This window comes from Sorex fumeus, unplaced genomic scaffold (genome assembly GCF_029834395.1).
Source record: "Sorex fumeus unplaced genomic scaffold, SorFum_2.1 ptg000086l, whole genome shotgun sequence".
NCBI lineage: Eukaryota > Metazoa > Chordata > Mammalia > Eulipotyphla > Soricidae > Sorex > Sorex fumeus.
This window is the reverse complement of record NW_026606143.1, coordinates 22,800,278-22,817,888: the sequence shown is the minus strand read 5'-3', so window position 1 is coordinate 22,817,888 and position 17,611 is coordinate 22,800,278.

Below are 17,611 nucleotides of genomic sequence, written 5' to 3'. Positions count from 1 at the left end.
GTGTCCCATTCTAAATGCCACACTTCAGAAAGAATCTTGGAGAATATCCAGAGAGAATATCTAGACAAATCCATTTACATAAAAAAAACTTTTGAGGAAACTGGATATTTTTGTCTTGAGAGGAAAGCCTAAAGAGACATGATAGCCGTCTCCAAATATTTTGAAGTACTGTGTTGTGGAGGAAGTAGTATTTTTAGTCAGTGTTACTCTAAGAGGCAGAATGACGAATAGCTGGAATTTTTAGGAATTAGATTTCATCACCTGAAGACCCCCTCAACAATGACATCTATGACATCTGTTCAAAAAACAGTAGGCTGCTTCAATAAGCATCATGCTCCCCACCCTAAAAACATAGAGAAATTATTAAGAAAACCCATTCCACAGCTAAGAAAGCATACATTTTATGTATAGAAGGAGCAAAACTGTAAGAAGGTAAATGATTTAACCAAGATCACAAAGCCCAAAAATGACAAGGACAAGAGCCACGAAGATAGCTCAAAGGGTGAGAGTGTGCTTTGTGTGCAGAATGCCTGTGTTTGATCCCCAGCATTGCCTGGTCCCCTAAGCAGCACCAGGTAGCACTGTAGCACTGTCCTCCCATTGTTCATTGATTTGCTCGAGCGGGCACCAGTAAATCTCCATTGTGAGACTTGTTGTTACTGTTTTTGGCATATCGAATACGTCAGGGGTAGTTTGCCAGGCTTTGACGTGAGGGTGAGATAATTTCGGTAGCTTGCTGGCTCTCTGAGAGGGGCACAGGAATCCAATCCAGGTCAGCCCCGTGCAAGGCAAACGCCCTACCTGCTATGCCATACTCTGGCCCAAGCAGCACCAGGTATGGTTCAAAAATATAATAATAATAACAAAAACAGAGAACTTCTGATTCTGTACATACAATGTTTTCCACTTTACCAGGCATCATGAAATTTAAGACAAAATATTCTTTATGTGGGTACAAATGACTGCTATTAAAAAAAAAACCTAATGAGCAACTAACAGCTTCACCTAAAATTACTTTTGTCAATAAATTCTTCACATAATAGACTTGATAAAATTCTAAATTATAGAGGCACAAGGTAATTTTTCATTAAATAGAAAACTTCATATTTCTTTAAGTCTTATTAGATGACACAATGTATCTTAATAACATGCTCAGTGTTTTACAAATATTATGTTCAGGAAATCCCTCCTAAATCATTCCTGTTGCTCCAGTTTCCACCACAGTACCCCTCGGTCTTCCCCCTGTATAAAAGCAAACAAAAAATCTTCTAGTACATTTCCTTTAAGCTCTAAAATCCTCACTTAATTATAGAAAGAAGATTCTACATAGCTAGACTTTGCATTCTTCTTCTGACATTTTCACCTGTTTTTCTTAGAGCTACTCTTATAAAGATATCATATTTATTCTATTTTATTTCCCCAAAGATAAGGTCATTTAAAGCACCGTTTCAATTACTTTTGAGCTTTTTATGACTGTCACAAAACAGGGGCCATAGAGATAGTACATAGAGTGCATAAGGCACTTACTTGCCTTGTATACAGTAGACCCAGGTTTAATCCCTGACCTCTATTGTGGTTCCTGAAGCCTCACCAGTATGAACCCTGAGCACATATCTTGTAGTAAACCTTTCACACAGACAGGTGTGGCCCCAAAACCAAAACCAAAAAAGAATATCACAAAATAATATCATAACTAAATCTTCCCTGTAATTTTGTATGTATTTGAGTAATGAGTAGAGAATTTTATACAAAGAAGTTTAGGTTCTTACTAACACCTTTACTATACCTGAAAATTATAGAATCAATCTTTACTTCCTACCATCCCACCTCCAAACCCCAAGTGTACATTTCATTTGGCATGACTGTGTAAAAAAGCACTGTAGGATGAAACAACCATTTGAAAAGATTTATGGTTCAATCATCTGCATGGAGGATAAGAGAGAGCCTACATTGATTCTACCACACAGAGATGGAAGACCCCAAATTTGGTGGCTGGTAACATCTAAAAATTCACTCGAGTATCTCGTGTTGAGTACAAACTTCATTTGTTTTCCACATTGACCTTCCATTTGATTTTTCTATGTGGGATTGTCAGGGCCTTTCTCATGGACAAAAATTCCAAGAGTGAGATAGAGAGAGCTAGTCTAACCTGTGGTATCTTCCAAACCAATCTTGGAAGTCACACAATGTCACTTTTATCACTTTAATGGGTGGGGCAGTCACAATATCTCTTTAATATTCATTGGGAAGAAGTAGAGCTGCTTTTCTACTTCCTTGTGGGAAGAATATTGGTCATGTTGTAAGAAGAGCAATATGGAATGTATGTATAAATAGGTGTAGTTAAATTTGTAAAATCTCATCTGCCACAGTGAACCCTGTGGCCATACTACTTTACATCCCTCCTACGTGCAATATGCGCCCACATCTTGGCCTATGATATATAATATAAAAACTAATACAAAGGTCTAGAATGTCATCTATATCAGGTGTGAATGTTGCTCAAGTACAAATATTCTACTACAGTTACAGTTTGAGGACATGTAAATTAAAAACAAGTCCTCTATCCCTTACATACCCATAGACCCATGAAGGGGAATGGGGAAATAACTGGATGTGGGTGCTGCAAATAGTTTTGAAACATGAATAACTTTCTGAATGCTCAATTACAAAAATACTTCAAAATCAAATATGTAATGAATCCGAAGTATTTCTGGCAGCTCTTACTTCACTGCAATTCTTGGGTTGTGAGTAGATAAAGTTTAAGCCCTGAAACAGGCAATGGTTGGACAAGTCTAGGTTAATTGATGCAGATCCTTCACTTAAAAATCATGGAGGAAATGAGAGGCAAAAAGCCACAGGGCCATGGCAATTCTGACATCCAGTTAAGCACTTGTGGCTGGTGTCTCAGTTGGGGTTCCATCATACAGCCTTGGTGTGATTCATGGCTCTGGATTCTTGGGTCCTTCCTCTGATTCATCCTTCCTTTTTGTCCAAAAAAAAGGGCTACCTTATGTTTGCAGCTTGGGAGGTTTTTACAGCTGTTTCTGAAGATATTTAGAGATAAAATGGTCTCTTTTTGATGTAATACTTTTTCTATTCCTTGGAGTCCCAAGTTATATAATTCTCTTTAAAAATGCTGTACAGTTCTATGACTCAATTCATGATCCACGCCAACAAAAGTCACATTCATAAATAACTGTAAGGTAAGGCTTCTCTACCTTGGACAGGACAATACACTAAAAAATGTTGGACACTTAGTTCTATTGTTTAATAAACAAACTGACTGATCTTCAAATGTACCACCTTAGATCTTCCTGAGGCTTTAACAAAATCTCGCATAGTCACCCCTAGATAATTCTGCACTGAAATTTTGTCTTAATTTAAGAATACAGACTAGGGGACTGGAGCAATAGCACAGCAGGTAGGGCGTTTGCTGTGCATGCGCCTTGCATGCAGCCGACCCAGGTTCCATTCCCAGTATCCCATATGGTCCCCCGAGCATCGCCACAAGCAATTCCTGAATGCTTGAGCAAGAAGTAATTCCTGTGCATAACCAGGTGTGACCCAAAACGCAAAATATATATATATACATATATATATATATATGTATATATATATATTTGCTCAAGCAGGCCCAGTAACGTCTCCATTGGAGACTTTGCTGTTACTGTGTCTGGCATATCGAATACGTCACGGGGAGCTTGCCAGGCTCTGCCGTGCGGGCGAGATACTCTCGGTAGCTTGCTGGGCTCTCCGAGAGGGGCGGAGGAATCGAACTCGGGTCGGCCATGTTGGCTGTGTGCAAGGCAAACGCCCTACCGCTGTGCTATCGCTCCATATATATATATATATATATATATATATATATATATATATATATCGCTCCATATATATATTAAAAAATTAAAATAAAGGAGAGAGAGAGACAGAGAGAGACAGAGAGAGAGAGAGAGAGAAAGGGAATGCCCTGCCACAGAGGCAGGGTGGGATGGGGGGATGGGGGTGGAAGGGATACTGGGACCCGTTGTGGTGAAAAATGGGCACTGGTGAAGGGATGGGTACTTGATCATTGTATAACTGAAACCCAAGCACAAAAATTTGTAAGTCTACAACTGTACCTCATGGCATTTCACTAATAAAATAAATAAATAAAGTGCAACCAAAAACTCCAAAAAAATTAAAATAATAAGAATAGACTAGTAGACTGAGAAATATTTTTTCAAACTTCCTCATTTCTGACTCCTTTATATTGAATAGTATTTTATAATTTATATAACTTGTTCATATAAAACACATTTTCTATATTAACATGGAATATATTTCATAAATTTATATAGTGCATATTAATCTAAAATATATTTTAATTTTTATATATAATAGCATTTTACCTTTAATATATTTCATCTCACCTCTTATATTTTACTATCATCATAAAAAAAGAAAGAGAGCCAAGTTTGACCTTGAATATATTTTCTGTAAATCTCTTTAGCTAGATCATTCAAGTTCATTAGCTGCATCTTCTACTTTTCATGTTTTATCAGAGAAGATGGTGCTAACTCTCTAGCACTACAGAAAAAAGATTCCTATTAGGAAAGAAGGAACCTCTTTCCCCTAATTCCTATTTTTCTCACTCTTCCTTAAGCACTCACTGACATATCTCCCTTGGGGCAATAACAATCTTGCCAAGGCTCTTCTAATTTCTGCCTGTATTCTTCCAAATGCACTACCACCTTTTACGTTTCAGTACATAGAACCTCACTGCCTGTTACTGATCTCTGTGGCAGTATCAAATGGTACACTACGACTTTATTCAAACCATCCTGCAGCCAATAAAGCAGTTATTATGCTTCTAGTTTCCATCAATAAATAAGTAGGTCAAGGTGATAATGAGCATCTGTTTCTCAGGGTTCTCCTATCACTGTACTCAGATACTCTCTAGGGATGCAGTGACCTAAGGCAGAACTAAAACCAAAGAGTCTTCTGTGAGGTAGATCACTCCCATCACTCAAATTTCAGGGTGAACTCTCAGGTCTTCTCCATGGGCCTCCTTGGTATAATCTCAGTGTGACTGCTAGCTCCCCACCCCATCCCCAACCTCCACTGCAAGCCAGGGCTCTATAATGCCAGCAATATTTTTCACTACTTAAACTTGAAGCCAGCATCTTTGTTTCTACCGCTTTCTATAGCACTGTCGTCTCATTGTTCATCGATTTGCTTATGTGGGCACCAGTAACGTCTCCATTGTGAGACTTGTTGGTACTGTTTGTGGCATAATGAATACACTACAGGAAGCTTGCCAGGCTCTGCTGTGTGGGCAGGATACTCTCGGTAGCTTGCCAGGCTCTCTGAGAGGGGCGGAGGAATCGAACCCGGGTTGGCCACATGCAAGGCAAATGTCCTACCAGCTGTGCTATCGCTCCAGCCCACTGCTTTCTATAGGCATACTAAATCTACATGGCAGAGGGCTCTCCAGGCCAGGGAGTGAGTATGAGGGGGTGGAACTTACATATTGGTTTGAACAACTCAGATGTGACAAATGAATATTCAATGTGCTCCTTTGTGCCCTCTTAACATCTTCAGACATCTCTCTGGATTCTTTGCATTGGTCAATATGCTATCTCCCTCCCTTCTTTCAGGTTCTGCTTTCCCCAGGGACTTCTGACATTGCAGCTAAGATTAACGAGCAGACTGGACTTAAAATTGTCCTAAACCAGTACTTCGCAAACCCGAATGACTCAAGAATCTTACAATTGTAGGTTCTCATTCAGAAGACCTGAGACGAGGCAAAATATCTGCACTTCTGATAAATCCCCCAACTGTAGAAGACAATTTTACATCACTTCACATCAGTGGCTTGCTACCTTTGCGGAATATTGGAATCACTTGGTGGTGGAGAGGCTTTAAAAAATATAGATATCTTGGACATGTTTCATTGTTCTGCAGTAAAACTCCAGCTTTAGCAGTTGTTAAATCTCCTCCAGATGATTGTATTATGGAATGAAGGTTGAAAATCACCACTCTGGGCCAGAGCAATAGCAATAGCACATAGGTAGGGCATTTGCCTTGCACGTGGCCAACCTCGGTTCAATCCCAGCATCCCATATCGTCCCCCAAGCACTGTCAGAAGTAATTCCTGAGTGAAGAACCAGGAGCAACCCCTGAGCATCACTGGGTATAACACAAAAAGGAAAAAAAAGGAAAAAAGAAAGAAAATCACTACTCTGTTCAGAAATTAGGTGGGAAATCTGAAGAGAAGCAGAAGACTATACTGTTCCAAGAAACACCAAAGTGATTGTGGTCAGAACCTCTCCCCACAAGATTCTGGTCCCTGAGATGAGTTCTGCTCATGTTCCAAGGAAATCCCCGGACCGAGTAATTATTGGGATAAACGAGAAGTAGCTGTTCATTGAAGACTTGAGACGAGCAGTATGCTGCATCTGACAGAGGCCATCATGACATTCTAAAGCTTTGCCTCATCCCTCTCTATCATTCTTAATGGAAACACCTTCCCATACCCAAGTGAGGTCTCAACGCCAAAGACTGAGCAGAAAGTTTAAGACATAAAACATTTCTGTGAGAGATCTATTTAAAATTAACCTGCATAAGAGACCTCAAACTCATTCTTTGTCAGGACTCGCACCATACTATACTTTGCTGATTGTTTCAGATTATTTCACCCAGTTATTCCTCACCCCAAATTGTAATGTGTGGGGTATACTGCTAAGGAAATTGAAATTCAGTATGATTCATTAGCAGAATGAAATGGTCCAGCTCAAAATTGGTACAATCTTCCCCTCTGTTGGATTTCAGAGTCTAGTTTTTTTACTTCTACATGAAAATGTCCTTCTAAAATTTAGGTAAATATTTGTTTGCTAGCTCTAAGCCTGAAATATTTTATATTCAGTAAGAAAGCTATGCAAACTTTCTTGATAGAGTGTAATATTGAATCACACTTAAAGTGTCTAAGATATTTTCCAGATTCCATTTTGAGAACTGTGTATTGGCTTTTGTTAAATGAAGTTCAAGTTAGAGAAATAGTCATGCCAAGTGAGAAGTGAAAAAGAAAGATTGTCAATACGTTACACCTTTGATATGCTGACTTGTCATATGCAGTTCAAGATATCTATCAGTGAATAGCACTCTTAGATCCAGGCCCCACAGTTGAAATAAACAGTAGTTATTAGGTTACATCTCATAGTTAAAATTAAGATCTGGATGATTATCCTGGGAAAGACTGCCTGGCCAGAAAATTGTTGTGGGCTTCAGTCAGAATATAAACCAGATATTCTGAGCTTAAAGATGGGCTAGAGAAGAAGGAATCAGGTAAATTATATTATAATTAAGAAAACAAACAAGAGTTTAGAGACACAGGTGCAGGAAGAGTATGGAGTACACACTTATTCCAAAAGGGAGTGAACAACTGTACCAATTCCTGTATGGTATCCATGGAAGGCAAGGGATGGAGAGGGTTTACCATTGGAGCAGAATATTACAATAGAAATAAAAGGGCCCAAGCACTCCAGAAAATTCTTTTTTTTCATTTTTTAAAAAGTTTTTATTTGTGAAACACCATGAGGTACAGTTGTAGACTTATAGAATTTTGTGCTTGGGTTTCAGTTATACAATGATCGAGTACTCATCCCTCCACCAGTGCCCAGCCCATTCTCCACCACCACTGACCCCAGTATCCCTCCTACCCCGCTATCCCCTCCATCCCACCCTGCCTCTGTGGCAGGGCATTCCCTTTTGTTCTCTCTCTCCTTTTGGGTGCTTTGGTTTGCAAAAGAGACATTGAGTGGCAATCAAGTTTGGTCTATAGTCTGCTTTCAGCATGCATCTCCCATCCTGGTAGGGTCCTCCAACACCCTTTATTTGGTGCTCCCTTTTCTATCTGAGCCGCCTTTTCCCCTAGCGTGTGCGGCTGGCCTCCAAGCCATGGACTAAACCTCCTGGTACTTATCTCGGTTATTCTTGGGTGTTAGTCTCCTATTTTGTTACTTTATGTTCCCCAGATGAATGCAATCTTATTCCAGAAAATTCTTAACTGGACCCTTTGCAATGAGTCTCAGAGGAGCTGGAGATTGGCTGATTGTAGGAGCATAAAGCGAGGCCTAACATGAAACAAAAGGGAAAATGTTGGCAATGACCAAAACAAGAAATTTTTAAAAAAAAAATCAGTGAAGAACATCTCCCCAGCTTTGACTGCAGGAAAAGATTGCACACGATATTCAGTGAAGAAAATTTCATATTCATTTGGTAGATTGGTATGTCCTACTTGGAACTATGGGATGTATGAGATTTTAATCTGCCAGTTTTCAGAATTCGAGTTTAAACTATATATATTTTTTGCTTTACAGATGGACACAGAGTTATTTGCAACTTGGAGTGCCCCAGCAGAATAACCTGGAGCGGGGGGAAATGAATGCCACCAGTTGAGAAGCACAACTCAAAACACTTAGGTTCCAGTATCTGGATGGAAGTCCACAGACAGAAGAAGAAAGATTCCCCAGGGAATTCCAGTGTGCAACCAAGGTAAAATGCCCATAAGAGAAATCTTTTCTTTTGCCACCTTGGTTCTTGCCTTCTTCTGTCTGTAACTGTAGACCCTAATGGTTTATTCGACCTGCAGACAACTCAACTCAGTGATTTGCAGTGGGAGCAAGGCAGCTTGGATTAAGTTTTTATTCTCAGTACAATTGGAAAAACAAAGAGATTGCAAAGCATCTGTATGTCCTCTCTGTGACAAGAAAGAGAATAAAACAAAAGAAATGCCCACATCAAAACAATTATTCATATCTGGAAATATTTAATCATGAAGCCGCTTCTTATACTGGCTCTGCTACTATTTCCTTGACCTTAGGAAAGTCACTTAACCTCTCCGCACTTCAATTTCCATTTATATGAGAGGTTTGGGCTAGTCTATTATAACAGTTCCTTTTTATAAGTAATATATTTGACTGATTTGGGAGAGGAGAGAGAAAGGAGACTAACATTTGAAGACCTTGAATGCTATGCTAAGTAACTCTCCATAGATACTTTAAACACATTGCCTCATTAAGCTCTCCCAGAGACCTTTAAGGGAAGCATAAACTTTTACAGATAAGGATTATGAGACCAAAAGCACTTAAGAGATTTGTCTAAATTCACACAACCAGAAAAGGGCAGAAAACATTTCCTCCCCATTGGGTCTGCAGTTAGGGATGTATACTAATAGTCATTGATCTTTAATAATGCCTTAATTTGAAAAATGCTGATTAAAGACTTTCCATAATTCGGACATCAGCTGTTTGTGCAGCTGATGCAGTCTTGAGGAAGGGTCTTAAGGAACAGGTAAACAGCTCAAGGTATCAAGGTACAGGGTCTCTACGAAGTAAGAAATCAACTGGCAAGTACTTCAGGAATAGGTTTTTCCTTCACTCAGCTGGGGCTCTCTGTTCTGATTTCATCTTCCTGGAACAATGAGACTTTCCCCTTAAAATCAGCAATCTCCTTTGAAAACCTGGATTTAACAAAATCGTCCCTTAGGGAATTCTCTTCCCTTGCCTGCTTCCTGTTCTGGAGAAGTGAACATAAAGAAAAAGACAACAAAAAGCACAGGAGTCAATTTCATTAGCATATTGCCATTTTTATCTGGAGAGAAAAATAGTGGCATTACTCAGCTTCTCAGTGTTTTACATATATACATAAATATAGATATATACACATATATTTGTATACACACATACACATATATATGTTATATATGTGTGTACATATGTATATATGTGTGTATATGCATATGTGTATGTATATATATCCAAGGAGATAATACAGAAATACAGGGGTAAAAGCTCTTGCCTTGCATGCAATCAACCCCAGTTGGAATCCAGGCACCACATATAGACCCCTGAGCAGTGCCTGGAGTGATCCCTGAGCACAGAGCCAGGACTAAAGTTGTAAACCCTCAGCATAGTGGAGTGTAGCTCAGAAAAACAAACAACAATGAAAATATACATATTCATATACATACATACATACATATATGTGGGCTGGGGATATGACTCAGTGGTAGAGAACTTGCATTACATATGTGAAGATATGGGTGTGATTCCCAGAACCACATGACCTTCTGAGCACTCCTCTCCTCGGAGTGATCCTCCCCAAGAACCAAGTTGGAAGTAGCTCCTTGGCATTACCAGATGTGACCCCCAAACCAGATAAATACTATGTTTGAATGTGTGTGTGTGTGTGTGTGTGTGTGTGTGTGTGTTTAGGGTGATTTAGCTTATCTTTTTTTTTTCTTTTTGGGTCACACCCAACGATGCTCAGGAGTTACTCCTGGCTCTGCACTCAGGAATTCGTCCTGGTGGTGCTTGGGGAACCACATGGGATGCTGGGAATTGAACCCAGGTTCACCATGTGCAAGGCAAATGCCCTACCTGCTCTCTGGCCCAATTTAGGTTATCTTAAGTTCTTTTAAGAATTAATTTTAACTCAATAAAGCCCCCTTATAGAAAACAAAAGACTGGGACTGTGAAGACAGCTCAAAGGACTGGCTCATATGCTATGCATGCAGGAGGCCTGCCTGAGTCCGATCCTCAGCACCACACCATTCCCCAAGTACCTCCACGAGAGTTCACCCCCAAAACAAGCCAGGAATAGCCCTTGACCACTGTCAGGTGTGTCCCCCAAACAAAAATAAAATAAAGGTTGGAAAATGTTTCAGATCTGACTTTTCTGCCATGATCCTAATTTCCTCCCATATTCCAAGTATGAATTTTTTTATCATGGGTATAGCAAGTTAAGTGGGTTTAAAACAACATAGATACATTATCCTATAATTTTGCCATGTAAAGTCCACAGACTCTGGAGCTTTAATGATGTTAAAGCCAAGGTGCCAGCGGGGCTGACTTCATTCCTTCAACATCACTACACACCCTTGCCTTTTTCAGCTTTTAAAAGTGTTGACACTTCTCCTCAGCTTGCTCCATCCTCTAAGCTAAGAGCAGAGCATTTCCGTCTCCGATTTTAGACTTTGCCTCTTATAAAGCTCTTTATTATATTTCAGGTCCAATCAGATACTTCAGTATAATCTGTCCCATTTCAGAACCCACCATTTAATAATATCTGAAAAACCCATTTTGCCATATAATTACCAATTCAGGGAATTCAGTTGTGGGCATTTGGGGAGTGGGCAGGATTTTCAGCGCTGGTTTGGGTTGCCATTTGCTCATGCTTTGCCATTACTGGATGCTACCTTGAAATCCAGAATGGTTGTCTTCTGCAATTCCCCACTGCTATTTCCATCTTGATTTCAACAAGAAATCGTACAATGAGATGCTCACCTTGGTGTCGACTTTATTACTCAAAGGATAAGGGCTAACATCAGAGAAAATAAGTCAAAATTGTTCTTGAACATTTCCCACAGTAAAGGAAAAGGACATCAAAAAGCAACTCTTCACAGGAAATCCCCATTACAGATAAAACTATTTCATAAACCAGCTTTCCTTTGTCCAGCATTACCTCGGCCCTCTTTTTTTCCTTCAACCATGCTGATCCTCATCCTTTTAAGAAAATACACTCCTTGAATAGGAGTTGCTCTTGCCTAAGCTGAGCTATCCAAAAGAAGTTGTGTTCTAAGTTTTGTTTGTATGAGATAAAAAAACAAACAAACATGACTTCATATTCTCCCTGGTTATCCAGTCAGTTATTGCTTACAAATCTCTCTGTCTCTCTACTCTCTCTCTTTCTTTCTCTCTCGCGCGCGCACACACGTTCACGTGCATACACACATATATACATACACACACATCAAAGACAATTTAAATAAGGCATGCTGTCCAAAACATATCAATGGTGGCCAGAGAGATGACTCAGTGAAATGGAGTGCATGTTTAGCATACAGGAGATGCCAGGTTTGATTTCCAGTACTGTATGATGTCATCTCTCCTCCATCCCCCAACACTGCCAGGATCAACCTCCAAGCAATGATCTGGGAGTATCCCCTAGAACGCCCAGGTGTAACCCAAGATACAAAAATAATCATGAAAACAACAATAATAAACAGGCTAACAAAGAGAAACAATTATCAAGATAAAATATATCAATGAAGGTTTCGTTTTTGCCGTAGCAAATCAACTTCCTAATTGTCCGTATCTTGCTCGTTGGCCCGCTCAAAGCAGATAAACAACCCAGTCATGCACCTTTGTCCCATTTTTTTCATTATGCAAAAATACAACCAAATATTTGAAATGATCCTATTCTTTTATATTAGTCAAGCAAATGTCTTAGGCCAAATATCAGTTATGCTAATTTCTACAAGAAGGGAGACAGAATGAAGCTTTAATATTCTTAATTTCAGAAAACAGGGATGTTAAGATGTTGACTCTCTAATAGTCAAACAATAAGTCTCAGCAGACAGAGCAGTACCATGCAAAAGTCAAAAATGCAGAATATAAATTGAAAGCAAGTTGTCATACACAAAACAATTCTTGTTAGCAAGAAACACATATAACACTTTTTGATTTGACTGGAAATAGATGCCATACAACAGGAATAAATTAGGTGGAAAAGCAATTTTATGTTAATAATAATGTGACTTAAAGAGTGTTCTCTGGGCACGAATAATTATTTTCAAATAATAAGCTCATGATAACCATCTGCTTTAGGAACCTATATTTAAACTACAGAATATATTTTGATTTGAGATTTCCCTGTTCTAATAAATTTACTATTATTTCTGAACTATTTATTTTTTGGAAGTGAAAGCTGTTACTGTGAAAATTAATTGAAATTTCCTTTGTCTCCATTTTATTCAAGAATATTCACTTGAACTGAACAAGAAAGCTACCAAGAAAATTCAAAACCAAAGAAGGCATTTATGCTCTACAAACTTACATATGAAATTTAATGCCAATTTTTTTATAAATATTTCTCATGATACTAATTTCTATATTCTATGGGCCAATGCTTCATTAACATGTTAATTCCAATACTTGAATTTGTGTTAATTAAACCACATTCAAATGTGAGCCACCAGTGGTACATGCTGGCATCAAAGTTTTTAATAAATAAATTATAATGCTGAACACAATGCGTTCTATAGGTATGAAGTTCTGTGGTAGAACAAAGAGAGCTGTATTAGCTTATAAAATCAACAAATAGCTTCTATATGCTAACAATAGACTATCTGAAACAGACTTTAAGAAATCAAAATTGCATAAAAATAATATGCATCAAAATAATGAAATTTGATACAAATGCATCAAAGTAATAAAATACTTAGAAATACATTTACTAAGAAAGTCAAAAGTATGTATACTGAAACCTCTATGACATTTATGAGATTAATTAAATAAGATATTAGAAAATGGAAAGATATAACAAAAAAAATTAACATTGTCAAAATGTCCATATGACCCAAAGTAATCTACACATTTAGTACAGTCCCTATTAAAATTACAATGCCATTTATCATAACGACAGAAAAAAATTCATAAACTTTATATAAAACCACAAAATAACCCAAAAAATCTGGATAATAGATGAAACTGGGAGCATTACACTTTCTGATTTCAAACTATGTCTCAAAGCAATAGTAGTTAAAAGAGTATAGTACTACAGTCTCTAGATAGTCATAAACAATAGAAATAAGAAACGAGGCTATATCAAGCTAAAAAGCTTCTGCACACAGAGAAAACCACCATCAAATGAAAAGCCAGTCTGTGGAATGAGAGAAAGTATTTCAAACCATGTTTATGTTTAGAGGTTAAAATTTAAAAACATATGTTTGGATTAAATATCAAAAAAAATCACCCAATGAAAGAATAGCAGAGGACTTGAATAGACATTATTTTAAAAAAATACTTAAAAACAGACCCAGGTACATGAAAATATGCACTAAGTCACCACCCATCCTGGAAACATAAATGAAAATAGCTAGAAAATATCACCTCACACGGGTTAGGATGGCTGTCATTAAAAAGATAGGAGACAACAAACACTGGTGAGGATGTAGAGAAATTAAGATCTTTGTGCATGCATTGTCAGTGGAATGTAAATTTGCATAAGATGTGGAGCGTGGTGACAGACACTAGTGCAGATAAGACCTGACCTTGCAAAACAGCTCAAAAGCAAAGCCTCGCAAGAGGGAGTCTCTGGGCAAAGATGGCAAGAACAGGGTGTCAGCTAGCACCGGGTGTTCAGCCTTGAACCTCACTCAACCTCCTAGTCACATGAGCCCTAGACACAGAAACTATTACTTACACTTAGCAAGTTATTCTAACTGCAGCATCTAGCATTGACTGGGATTGGATTGGGGCATAAGCAGAGAAGGAGCAGTGATAGGCCAATAAAGCTGAACTTCGTGTGATTGGACTTTCTTGTAAGCTGAGGCCCCCTATAAAATATGTGTGTATTTGACAATAAAGTGAACAGCCATCAGCTGCTCCTGGAGGATGTTTCTCTGCACGCCCATCATCCATCACCCCACGTCTGCCCGGACCCAGTGCTCAACGTGTCGGGGCACCGTTGGGGGGAAAACTGTTCCCCAACAATAACATTTATGGAAAATAGCATTTCTCAAAAAAAACAGAACATCATATCATGCAACAAAGTCATTCTGAACACACACACAAACACACATACACACTCGTGTCTTAAAGAGACATCATCTGCACTCTCATATTTGTTGCAGCTTTATTCAGAGAGACAAGATATAGAAATAAACGCAGTGTTCACTGATGAATGAATAGATAAATAAGGAAGTCATGAAGTTATGCCATAAGGGATGGCATGTATGAACCTGGACGCTTCTAAGTGAAATAAACCACACATAGAAAGCAAATACGGAATGTCATCATTTGTGACTTTTTTAAAGTACAATTCATAGAAAGAGAGTATAGAAATGTGGTTACCAGTTACTGACACGTGGAAGAAATGAAGAAGACTTAGACAGACTTTTGATTGTAAGTTGACTTCTGATCATGGGATACATAGTTAATAATAATAATAGTTAATAACAATAGTTAATACAGCATGGGATACATAGTTAATAACGTTTCATTGCAAATGTAATTTGCTAATAGAGTAAGCCTTATCCATTCACATCACAAAAAAGTAAAATACATAAGATAAGGTGATGGGTGTGTTATTTAATTTGAGGCATATTGTGGTAAATATTTCACAGTGTATGTTATCAAATAATTTGGTTTACTCTTTAAATATATACAACGCTATTTGCCAATTATACCACAGTAAGGCTGCGGAGAAAAGATGGCTATAGGTTTTTGATCTTCTTGCATTGAGAATTTGGGATCTACATCCTCTTCTGTTTGATCAGTATAAATTCTTGACTAATTGAGAATGGGATTTCTGGGAACCTTACCTGGGTTAAGTCAGCTATCATAGAAAAGTTCAGCCAACCCTGAGAATGCCAGCCACATTGTTATGGAGCGCAGTCAGTGGATTGGCAATGCAAAGTGAGAGACATTGAACCCAAGGTTCTAAGTTTCTGAATGACAAGCCCATTCTGGTATTTGTCTCCCAACGAAAACCATATGGATCAGAGACAGTTCATCAGTCAAAGTGTTTTGGAATTCTTTATCCACAAAACAGAATAAATGACATGGTTACTTTATTTTAGCTTTTTGAAGGGGCCACACCCAGTGGTGCTCAGGGCTTACTCATGGCGCTGCACTCACTGTTCACTCTAGCAGGCTCACAGGACCATATGCTATGACGGACACAGGTGGGCTGTGTGCAAGGAAAATGCCCTACCCACTGTATTATGGCTCTGACCCTGATATGGTTATTTTAAATCATTATGTCTGGGAGTTCTTTGCTAAAAAGGAATTAATAGAACAAGCTCAGTTGCACTTTGTTTGCTTAGCTGAGACACTGTGAAGTAATAGCTAAGATGTCTTTTCAAATAAATATTAACCCTTTCACCTCAACGTAGCAGTTGGAGTACTTTTCATAGCTTGGTATCTTAGTGCATATCTCTAGTTGTACCTCAGAAAATTATGGCGAGTGGAATTAGCCTTTTGACCTTTTTAACACTTTTGATATCCAATTTTACTTACCTGTTGCCCAATACTTTTAGAAACTCAATTTCCAATATTACACCTGTTATACACATTCTCATGGTGGTAGCATATTTCAGATGGTTGATAACTAATAAATGTGAACTTCTATAGAGTGATTCTTAGAGCCAGGCAGTATGTGAAATACTATGCATTTGTTATTTCATTCGAAGTTTCCAATTTCCCAGGTGTTATGCTTTTTTTCTTCTCCCATTACACAGATGAGGAAAGTAGGACTCAGGGTTAGAGATTTGCCCAAAGTCAAATGAGCTATTTAAATAATGGAAGAGATATTTGTGCACTGGCAGTTGTTTCTAAAACCACTTGCCATCACCAAGTGTCTTGTAACTGTAATTCATTTATTCATTGTGGCCTATAAAAATGGACCTCATTCACAAATCCCCTCCCGATATTAGAGACATTAGAGGGAGAGGAGTCAGAATAAAGTTTGGATAGACATGTACTACTAGACCTGTGCCATTTATTTTCTTGGATTGCATACATACAGTTTAGTTCCATCTTTGTGATTTAGCAGAAGATTATTAATTTCATTTGATTGGACAAATATCCTCTCTGTGCGGACATTAGTAGCTTGCTGTGTGATTTTTAATTCCAATCAGTTTGCATTAGGTTGGACTGCCAAGTTCGCCAGTAAAAGGTAATGTATCTCCAAAATAAATGCTGCTTTAGGGAAGCTTTTCTGTCAATCATTATATTCTTCACAGAATCTTAAATGAGCCAACACAACTCACGGAAAATTGCCCAGTCAGATACATCAAGTAGATCCTTCCACATTTGCAAGCTAGTCAATTAATTCAAAGCATTATTAGCCTAGTCAAGAGTTACAGCAAGGAATAGTGATTATTTCTAAGTTAATATAGGAGTGTAGAGCAGGTTGATTTCAGAAACAATTGCCTAAAGGAAGGTTTTTAGAAATAAGTACCTGATGCTTTGTGGGGTTAGACATAAAAATATGGTTTATCTATGTCAGGATATTCATTTTTTCATTAACTACTATTTTTATGTACTGAAATTGTGTCTAAATGAAGAAATTATATAAAAATAACCATCTCTGATTACAACAATTTCTGTTTCTTCCTCCAATAAACATAAGTTCTCTGGGATAAAGAACCACTTTTTATTCATTTTGGTATACCCTGAGCACATCCAACACAGTACTGGCATAGTCACGTTACAAAAGTCACAGCCAGAAAGATGAATTAAGGTTTAAGGCATTTGCCTTGTACACAGTTGACCTTGATTTGATCCCTGACACAGCATATTGTCCTCCATTCACTGCCAGGAGTGGATTCTGAGGACAGAGCCAAGAGTTAGTCCTGAGCACTGCTGGGTGTGGTACAAAAGCAAGCAAAAAAGATGATTTTTAATTGGCTTTGTAATGGTAGCATGCATATATATGTGTATATATGCATATATAGCACAGCGATAGCACAGCGGTAGGGCGTTTGCCTTGCACGCAGCCAACATGGCCGACCCGAGTTCGATTCCTCCGCCCCTCTCGGAGAGCCCGGCAAGCTACCGAGAGTATC